The following is an 11217-nucleotide window of genomic DNA, read 5'->3' as shown; positions in this document are numbered from 1 at the left end:
CAGGATTGGGAGAAGTAGTTAGAAAAATAACATTTCCAGACCAACTCAGTATTTATTGAGCAATTGCTGGAAAAGGGAATCCTCAATGTCACAGGAGAGCTGAAATGGTAGATAGTAACCCACCTTTCTTAGAAGGAGTGCCCATGTTGGCTGCAGCTGTGCCTTATTCTCATCCTTGTCCTCTTGGACCTTCTCCTTCTCCTCACCACCACCACCACAGCCATGCCCAGAGGTCTGCTGGTTGGAGACAAGGAGGCCCCAACTTTGAGACAGACACCACTGTTGCCTGCATCCATTTCCACAATTTCCTTGGAGATCCATGGGGTATTCTTTTCTCCCATCCTTGGGAATTTCCTCCAATGTACACAACAGAGGTGGGCCATGCTACAAAACTGGCCTCAGAGTTTGCCAAACAGAGTGTTAAGATGATCACCCTTTTTATTGGCTCTGTCCAGGACCATCTTGTCTGGAATAAGGATATCAATGCCTGCAACGGATATGAGCCCATAAAGAAGTTGTCTTTTTCTATCATTGATGATCACAAATGTGACCATCAATTTGGGCATGTTAGATCCAGATGAGTGGGATGGGAAGGGTGTGCCTGTGGCAGCTTGGGTGGTATCTACATAAGAAATTGAATCTGTATATTCTCTAACCAGAAACTACTAGCAGGTGCTTTCATGAGATCCTCAGAGTGATTGATTCCCCTCTGTTGACAGCAAACAAGAAAGTTGCTATTCTTGTTGACTGGAAAGCAGGAGATAGTGTTATGGTTATTCCAAATATCTGTGATGAGGAGGCTAGAAACCTATATCCTAAAGGCATCTTCACCAAAGAGCTTTCTTCAGGCAAGTAATACCTACAGTATACCTCTCAGGTGTAGGTTACTACAACAACACTGTGTTGGGGTCTGTCTGGGGCTTCCTTGAAGATTTCTTCCAGAAAGCATACCAGCCTATCAATCATGTCTTCCCTCAAAAATTGATGCAAACATCTTGGGGTGATGAAATCCGGGAGTCTTTGGGCTTCTCTACTAATGACTTTGTAAATGAAAATGGCATTAAAAGACACCCTTGATTTCTCTTTCTTGTGCCTTATCAGCATTCTAGCTCAGTCACTGGACTCCTTGGTACTCTCCTGGCTGTCTCTGTGACTTGCACTATTTGGGATTTAAATTCTTGTGAGATCTAATGTAATCTCCACTGTCATTCAACTGGTATCATTGGCATGTTAGAAAGAGGCTACTTAGGAGCATTGCAGTAATAGGACTTCTTTAACTGGCCTAATAGATAAATCATATTTTTTCTAATTATCCACTTGAGGGAAGGGACAATTTAACATATCTGCTTTTGAGCTTCACCTCTCTTCTGGGAATTTTTAAGTTTATGACCAACAACTTGTAATAATTTAGGTATTTCAGAAAGCTTTTTGTTTTCTCAATGTCAGGTGTTCTTACCACGGTTAAGAAAATCTTGGAGATTCTTATCTTTCTAGCAGATAATAGAGAAGCAGAATACAACCTTAAGATATTTTGTTATATTGGGTAAAAGAGCTTTCTAATAATATTTCACTGTGTGACTGAGATTTCAGAGAAGCCATATAATGGCTGCCAGAGGTTTATAGAATTGTGGAAGGCCTTGATTATGGGTGCCTTTTTAAATGAATGATGTATCTGGACATGGAAACCTGTTCATAAATGTTCATAATAAGATGAAAGCATATATACTAGAGGGATAGATATACTAGAAGTTATATACTATCCTATCCTATTCTGTACTAGGAGGGATAAAGATACTGTTTCTTTACTATAAAATATCTTTGCAATGTATAGTTTTCTGATATTTTGCCTTTAGTGGAGCCACATATAAAAGCCTTTTGAAGCTAGGTTAAAACCAAACACAAAAAATAAAACTAACACACTCTCTTAAGTAATGAGGGAAGTTGGAACCTAAAAAAAAAAACAAATCAACCCAACATCTCCTTTCTGTGACTGGCCAGGATCATACACTGTAATATATTCTGCTTAATTTTTTTTATTTAAATTTTTCTTGCATTCTGTTATCCTCTACAAGCATGAAAAGCCAAAAAAAAAAAATACTAGAGGTGAGAATGAATTTCAATTAGGGGAGTGAGCTCAATCTTTGTCCCAGTGGTAGACATTTCCTAACTGGGGGCTCTGAGCTATTGTCATTATACAGCTAACTTTTCATCTGACATAGACTCCATAAAACAGCACAGAAGGAGACCGCATGAATAAGAATTGTTATATTGTCCCTAGTCAGAGAGAGAGACAGACATGGTGTGGGGGTGAGGGAAGGAGAGAGGGATAGAAAGAGAGAGAGAGAGAGAGAATTTAAAAGTGTGTGGCCAATTAAATCTGTGTAGTAAAAAGGAGAAGGAGGAGAGAGAGATGATCAAGATCATACCCTATAACATTCCACAGGCAGGAAATAGATAAAAGTCTTGAAAAGATTCAGTTCTGCTGGTATTAAGGAGGAGAGAGGAGAAAATATTGACTTCTATATTCCATTCCAACATACACCAGTGTTATACTGATCTATATCTTAGAGATAGTTCCTAAGATCCCTTCTATCTTTAAATCACTTGATCCTTAAACTTTGTTTTGGATTTTAATAAATATATTGATTCCAACTGTGAGTTCCCCTACCTGTTCTCCTCTATATCTCAAAGCTTCTCTGTGTTTTCTCATTCTCTCCTCCTTGTATCTTGTCTTAAAGGCAGAAGTAATTCCTACTTTGCCAAGGCTACCTCCACCATCTTTGTCCTTGATCACATCCTTCCCATTTGTCATACACACATCACAGATTTGTCTTAAGGTATAAATTAAGTAATTTATAGTAAAACACTCCACACATGTAATGAGAATGGGAATCTGAAGATCTTCCCTGCCCTTTAATAGACCTAAGGGGGAGTTTGAAGACCTCCCCTGGTTTGAAAGTAAACTCTGCCCCCTGATAGGCTGAATGTAGTCACATGGAGCCTGTGGTGGGAGGAGTTTTGCTGAAGGGAAGCAGAGCCCACAGGAAGCTGGTTCAGAGCTAGCCAGACATTGTGGGAGATAGAGGATACTCATTAAGGAAATAAAAAGGTTTGTGAGTAAATATTGATCTCATATTGATTTGTGGGAAGGTGTATTGGTTTGTGGGAAGGCTAAAGGATGCTGTGGCTCTCAGCATTATTATGACTTCTGAATATCTTTGGTACTATAATGGAATCAGCTTACTGGTTTTGGGATTTGGTTTTCTGTTATCTAAATAAATGTTTCAGTTCTGCTTTCTACCTGGAGAATCTGGTATATTTTGTGATCAAACATCATGTGATACTTATAGTCATGGTCTTTATCATGATCACTGGCATTGTAAATGTTGCATTGGCACTACAACACATATCCTAATAGCTCATGTTTCTATAGCTTATTACAATTTATCATATACTTTCTTGACAACAGTCCTGTAAAGCAGGTAGTGGAGGGAGGTATAATTTCCATTTTACAGATGAAGAAATATATCTAGTTAATATATAATTGGCGAAAACCAGATTTATTTGTATTGTCCCATCCTCCCAATGTACACCTATTAACCAGAAACTAGACATTACCCTTCCTACTAGTCTCTTACTAGACGACATTATTTAAAATCAAATTTCCTGAATCCTTGCCCCTCATTCCTTATACCTTATTAGGCAATTTAGAAAATACCCCTCATTTCACTGGTCCTAACTATAATATTATCTTCCCCTTTCAATGAAGGGAAAGTCATTTCTTGGTTCCATATTGGCTCTTTGTCTAAAATTACATATAAGTTTGAGCCCTGAAGGACTCTGATCAGACTATAAATATGTCTAGAGCCAACCAAATCTATTTTACTCTTATACTTAGGACAATGGCAGCTGCACAGAGACTATTTCCCATTGGCCTATGTCCTCTTCTTCCTCTTGTGTGTAGTAGTACACGGTTTTGTTTTTGTTTTTTTAAAGCCTACCGTCTCTGTGGGGCACTGCTGCTCTTCATCAAAACTCTCAATTCCCAACTAGAATCTTTTCTTCTATGGCAAGTCTTTCACAACTCCTTTTAATTCTAATATCCTTTCTTTTAAAAATTATTTTGTATTTTTCCTGCATATGTCATGGTTGCACATCTCTACTCTAGAGAGCACAACCCTGATGAGCTAGCCATGTTGTTCAAATGTCAAATGTCCACTTGCCAAAAAGACTATTTTGTGGAAACTCGCACAGGACAAGCACTCGCTCAGAAAAAGGTAAGAAAAGGACACTCTCAGGGTCTCTCTTAAGAACTTTGAAATTGATTGTGGAACATGGGAGACACTGGTATAGGACTGTCCAGTGTGGTGTTCTCTAATCAGGGAGGGTGCTGTGTTGTTCTATGAGCAAAGCAGAATTGAAGTAGCTCAAAAAACAAAACAAAACCAAAAAATGCAAAATGCCCAAATTTAGAGAATCTACTCCAAATGTTCACATGGGGTCTTTGTGTCTACCCTGTACTAGAGCATTCTGAGGTCATATTGGTCTGATCAGCTGTAATAGCAAGCTCCCTAGCACACAAGGTGGGCTGATAGCACAGGTTCTTTGATCTATTTTGCTAAAGAAAAGACAACTTTTAAAGCTGTCAGCAATCTTACTTTAATTACATTCACTAGTTCAGGGGAAAGATCAGCACCTTAAATATGAAAAAGATACAAACAGAGAGATTAGCACAGAGATTCAATAGACAGGACTCTTACTGTCTGAGCAAAGTAATATAACCACCTAAATATACCACCAGATAGAGAGAGAACAAAGTTCTGAGTAGTTGGGGGACTCTTAACCAATGGCTACTCATGGTTGTGTCCAGGGAATCAAAAGGTCCTTCTCATAAGCAAGCCCCTAAAGAAAAATGCCATCATCCCAGAATATGTATATAACAAAGACATGGCCCCTGTTTAACTCAGAGCCAGGAGGCATAAAACCTACTTGACTTAGCACAGCTGTGAATTATCAGGGTTCAAAGGAGGTTAAGTCTTCAGATGTTTACAATTTAGCCTGAGCCTAGGAAACTGAACTCCAGAAAAAAACAAAAACAAAAACAATCCCACTTTGCTTACGTTTACATCAGCCAAAGTTGGATGCCTTGTAACTTGACTCTTACATAGTGATGTCTTTTTGATTCTCTTTGAGAATGAAGGACAACAATCATACCAAATATATTAGGATCCTGGAAAGGGTGAAGAGGGTAAAAGAACACCATGGGGTACCTGTTTTACTTGAAAGCTCTGGTCTTTTCACCAAGAATGCTTGAAAGTCTTCTATTTCATTGAATACTCATTTTTACCCTAAAAGATTATACTCGGTTTTTCTGGGCAGGTGATTCCTGGTTATAATGTTAGCTCCTTTGCCCTCCAGAATATCATATTCCAAGCCCTCTGATGCTTTAAAGTTGAAATTTCTAAATCTTATGTTATCCTGACTGTGGTTCCATGATACTTGAATTGTTTCTTTCTGACAGCTTGCAATATTTTCTCCTTGACCTGGAAGCTCAGAAATTTGGCTATACTATTCTTAGTAATTGTCATTTGGGGATCTCTTTCAGAAGGTAAATTCTTTCAATTTCTATTTTACCTTCTGGTTCTAGAATATCAGGGCAGTTTTCCTGGACAGTTTCTTGAAAGATAATGTCTAGGCTCTGTTTTTTTTTTTCATCATGGTTTTCAGGTAGTCCAGTAGTTCTTTTTGGAGGAGGCAAGGCTGGGCAATTGAAGTTAAGTGATTTGCCCAAAGTCACATGTTACGTAAGTGTTACATGTCTGAGGACAGATTTGAACTCAGGTCTTCCTGACTCCAGGGACAGTTCTCTATTCACTGTGCCACCTAGCTGTCCCCTCCCCCCCAGTAATTCTTAAATTGTCTTTTCTCAATCTATTTTCCACATCAGTTATTTTTCAAATGAAATACTTTACATTTTCTTTTATATTTTTACTCTTTTCATTTTGTTTGATTGGCTCTTGATGTCTCATGGAATCATTAGCTACCACTTGCCCAATTTTAATTTTTAAGGAATTAGTTTTTTCATTGAGCCTTTAGACCTCCTTTTCCATGTTGTCAATTCTACTTTTTAAGGAGTTTTCTTTTTTTTTGTCTTTATTAATTTGTTTATTTTTAGTTTATAAGATTCAGTTCCACAATCCTTTGAGTTTCAAATTTTTTTCCTTCCCTTCTTCTCCTCCCCTGCCCCATGGTGGCATGCAATCAAGTATAGCATCTGCAAATAATTCCACATTAGACATTAGTCAGGTTATAAAGAAGGATTGTAATGGATGGAATGAACAATGCGAAAGAGAAAACAAAACCAAACAAGAAAAAGAAAGACAGCAGGTAATTTGCTTCAATCTGCATTCAAACTCTGTTCTTTCTAGTTCTTTCTCTGAATGTAGAGATTTCTCTCCATCATGAGTCTTTTGGAGTTATCTTATAACCCTGCATTGCTGAGAAGAGTCCAGTCTATCATAGTTGGTCATCACACATACATTGTATCTGTAATTGTGTACATATTTCTCCTTATTCTGCTCTTCTTACTCAGCATCAGTTCATATAAGCCTTTCCAGGTAAATATGAAGTCCATCTGCTCCTCATTTCTTATAGAACAATAATATTCCAATACATTCATATACCCCTACTTGTTCAGCCATTCCGCAATTGATGGGCATCCCCTTAATTTCCAATTCTTTGCCACCACAAAAAGAGCTGCTATAAATATTTTTGTACATATAGGTCTTCCTCTCACTTCTATGATCTCTTTGGGATACAACGCTAGAAGTGGTATTGCTGGGTCAAAGGGTATGAAACTATTTATAGCCCTTTGGGCATAGTTCCAGATTGCTATCCAGAATGGTTGAATCAGTTCACAACTTCACCAACAGTGTATGAGTGTTCCAATTTTTCCACATCCTCTTCAGCATTTGTCATTTTCCTGTTTTGTCATCTTAGCCAATCTGACTGCTAAGATGTGGTACCTCAGAGTTGTTTTGATTTGCATTTCTTTAATCAATAGTGATTTAGAGCATTTTTTTCATATGCTTGTAGATATCTTTAATTTCCTCCTCTGAAAACTGCCTGTTCATATCTTTTGACCATTTATCATTTGGGGAATGACTTGTATTCTTATATATTTGACTCAATTCTCTGTTTATTTTAGAAATGAGGCCTTTATCAGAGACATTGGTTGTAAAAATTCTTCCCCAGTTTTTAAGGAGTTCTTTTCAGTGGATTTGTTTTGCCTCTTTTACCATTTGACCTATTTTGTTTTTTAAGGTGTGATTTTCTTTACTGTGTTTTTGTGCCTCCTTTATCAAGGTGTTGACTTTTTTTTCCATGATATTCTTGAATTACTCACATTTCCTTCCCCAATTTTCTTCTGCCTCTCTTATTTGATTTTCAAAATCTCTTCTGTGCTCTTTCAAGAGTTCTTTTTGAGCCTGAGACCCATTTGTCTATTTTTAGGCTTTGGATGTTGCAATTTGGGAATTTTTTTTGTCTTCTGAGTTTGTGTTTTGATCTTTCTGAGAGCCATAGTTATTATGGTCAGATCCTTTGTTGTTGTTTACTCATTTTCACAACCTACTTCTTGACTTTTAACTTTATGTTAAAGTTAGGCTTTGCTCTTGGGGTGGAGACGGCACTGTCCTAACCTTCAGGATTTTTGTGCAGTTGTCTTTAGAGCTAATTTTGGGCGTCTTATATAAGTTTAGAGTTTTTTCAAGGTGATGTGATTTATGAGAAGGCATTTGTTTACTGCTCTCCTGTCCTGTGCTTGGATCTGGTCTGTGAGAAACCACAAGAACTCCTTTCCATCCTGGAACTGTAACCAAGCTCCATGCTTCTCTGCTGCCACAAGCTCTGGTGTTCTAGTACTCTTCCTCACCCTGGAACTATTACCCCAGAGTGTCCTGTACCCAGTGCCAGCAGAAAGATCTCTGTAATCTCCTTCTGACCAGGTGTCTAGTCTCCTTACCAGTAAGTTAGGAGCTCTGAAAGCCTCTGCTGTCTCCACTGACTTAGTTGCCCCAAAGCCTGCTGCTTTTTTGCTGGAGTATATCCTGTGCTCACCTGTACAAAGCTGTGCTCCACTCTTTGACAGACCTTTCCTCCCGAAATTCTAAGTTGTCTTGGGCTATAAAAGTTTTCACTCCTTCTTTTTGTGGGTTCTGACACTCCAGAATTCATTCTGAGTCATTATTTAAAGTTTTTTTGGTAGGGCATTTGGGAGAGGTCAGCGAAGCCCCTGTGTTACCTCCAAAGTCTTGGCTCCAGCCTTTTTAGCATTCTTTCCCTACCACTTTAAATGCTAGTGCTCCTCTTGGCTCTAAAGTTGGAAACAGGTTCCCTGCTCTCTTACAGCCACAAGTCCTCGTGCTCTTCATCGCCTCAGAACTGCAACCAGGGCCCCCAATCCCTTGTGACCAACCGTAGGCATTCCTCTCCACCCTGGAATTGATACCTAGAACTGCATGTAGAGCCAATAGTGAGTAGCTCTCCTGAGGACTGCTGCTGTGAATAACTTTTAAGTATCCAATCGAATAGTATAGTGAACTCTCTATTTATTCAGCAATAAACTAAAGCAAAACATTCAAGAAACTAAAGCACAACATTGACAATAATATAATATAACACCTTATTACTAAGGTGGCCACATAGTCTTAAATAAAACAGGTTATTCAGTAAGTAACAATCTCATCAGTCAATAGAGAGTATCCAAGTAAAGTCTTCTTTTATCTTTACTAGAGGCTGACATTCAATCATCCTTAAGGAATAGCAAAAAGTATAAACACCATCCACCCCTATGTCACAATAAGTCACAATCTCATCAGTCAGTGCAGAGTACCCAAGTAAAGTTCTCTTTCGCCTTAACTCAAGGCTGATTTCCAAACCCCATGACTCCTCTTCCAGGGGCTAGCCTGTCCACCTCAAGCTACTGCCTGGGTTCACAGGTAGGCATCCCTCTGCTCTGGTTCTATATCTCAGCTTCCTGCTCTTACTCCAAGCTCTTCAAAGTTTCTGTTTCTAGGAAGACAAAGCTTAACAGAGCTACAACAATATACACACACATTGCCAGCACTATCATCTCAGTTCACTTTCTGTCTGACAAAGTAACACAACTCAACAGACGAGGCTTTTAAGCACAAATCAACAGTAAAGTCCCAGGATTTCTGTAAACAGCAGTAAAGTCCTTTCAGGGCTTCTGTAACAGCAGCAAAGTCTCAATGCTTTTGTAAAAGCAGTAAAGTCCTCTTTCAGGACTTCTATCTAAAAATAACAGACAGGATGCTTTTGTCTGACAGACCAACAGACAGAGTGCTGAAATCACAAACTTTCTCCCTCTTAGTTCTGCTTCGTCCCAGCTCCTGCTGTAGTTTTTGTCTGCTCTGCTTCTTTCCTGTTCCACCCTTCCTGTTCTGCTCTTTTGCAAGCTTATCCCACCATAGACTCCATGTCATGACATTAGGCCTATTAAGGGCAGAGAAGGTCTCCAAACTCCCTTAGGCCTATTAACAGCAACACAATGTACATTGTTTCCAACAATCACTTGACACAGTCAAAGGCAGGGCTCAAAGGTAATTGAACAGCTGAAACAAACAGTAAAGTACTACTTTGTTTGCCATTACACTGCATATGGGAAATACAGTGGTTAATCAGCCTCAACTTCATCCAGTGCCAGCAAACGTCCTCATAATGGCCTTCTAACCTATTGTCCAACCCCCTTACAACCTCTGGACTGAGGTTTCCAGAAGCTGCTAATATCATCTGCCTTTAAGGTCCACTTCTGGTGGTGTCCATTGTGAGTGCTTAGGGCCAGCCCCAAACCTGGTGTCACATATCTCTGCTGAAAACCATCTAAATTGTCTTAGTCTGAAAAAAAAAAAAATTCTCACACTTTTGCTGCCATTCCAAAATTTGATTTGAGGACTTATTTTAAAATTTGGGGGATAGGAATTTTGGAGAGTTTGGATGTATTACTCCCTCTACTCTGCCATCTTGTTCCTAATTCTTTCAAAGTTGTTTGTCTTCCCCATATTGTTGTCATTGAATAAATGGTTCTTCTGATTCGGTTCATTTCACCCTGCCTTGGTTTACATAAGTCTTTCCAGGTTTCTCTAAAACCATTCCCTTCATTATTCCTTAACTTATAAGAACATTTCATCACTTTCATATACCATAACTTGTTTACTCTTTCCCCAATTTATGGACATCCCCTCAATTTACAATTTTTATCACCTCAAAAAGAGATATCAATATTTTCACTCATCCTTGGTGTTATTTAGCATTCTCCTTCCCTGGATCTATCTTTCTTTTAATTTTCCTTTCTCCACTTTCCCTCCCATTTTCCTGTTGAGTGAAACATATTTCTGTACCTAACTCTGTATGTATATTCTTTGCTTCTTTGAACAAATCAGATGAGAGAGCTTCAAGTGTCAACCCCAATTCTCTTCTCTTTGTATATAAAGATGTTTACTTGTGTCCCCTCATTATTTGAGATAACTCTTTACCTTCTTTCCCCTTCCCTTGCTCCAAAGTATTCCTTTTACCTTGTCTTTCCCTTCTTTTCATAATTTCATTGAGATATAACAGAACCACTTCCAGGCCTTGTCTAATTAGACCCTCTCTGTGACCCCTGATGATGATAGGGTTTAGAGGGGACACATTTATCATCTTCTCATGGTAGAATGTATGCAGTTTAATCTTTTTTTCTTATCATTTATTACTGTTCATTCATGTTTACCTTTTTCTGTTTCTCTTAGCTCATGTGTTTGAACTTTAAAGTTGCCATACAGCTCTGGTCTTCTCACCAGAAAAAAAGGGAAGTCCTCTATTTCATTAAAAGTACATTTTCCCTCTGTAGAATTATAAACTGTTTTTCTGGCTAATTTATTCTTAGTTATAAGGCTATATCCTTTGCCTTCTGGAATATTTTATTCCAAGTGGCTGCTAAATTATGTGTGATCCTTACTGTGACTCTTTAGTACTTGAATTATTTTTCTGTCTGATAGCAGTATTTTTTCTTTGACCTGGAAGCTGTAGACTTTGGTTATAATGTTCTTGGGAGTTTTCATTTTAGGGTTTCATTAAGGATTCTTTCCAGTTTTGCTTTACCCTCTCATTCTAGAGGATGTGGAATTTCATGAAATAAGATATCTAAACTCTCTTTTT

The 11217-nt window shown here is 38.4% G+C and overlaps 1 pseudogene; it reads left to right on the top strand.

Annotated features, from left to right (window-relative positions):
• The first annotated feature begins 222 nt into the window (after positions 1-222).
• On the top strand, positions 223-883 carry LOC138159537 (peroxiredoxin-6 pseudogene; annotated as a pseudogene).
• Positions 884-11217: the final 10334 nt, after the last annotated feature.

The sequence above is a fragment of the Petaurus breviceps genome, unplaced genomic scaffold (genome assembly GCF_028583685.1).
Source record: "Petaurus breviceps papuanus isolate PSGF00001 unplaced genomic scaffold, PetGlider_PUasm1.0 176, whole genome shotgun sequence".
Taxonomy (NCBI): Eukaryota; Metazoa; Chordata; class Mammalia; order Diprotodontia; family Petauridae; genus Petaurus; species Petaurus breviceps.
Note: the sequence above shows the minus strand (reverse complement) of the source record. Positions and strands in the feature narration are given on the sequence as shown.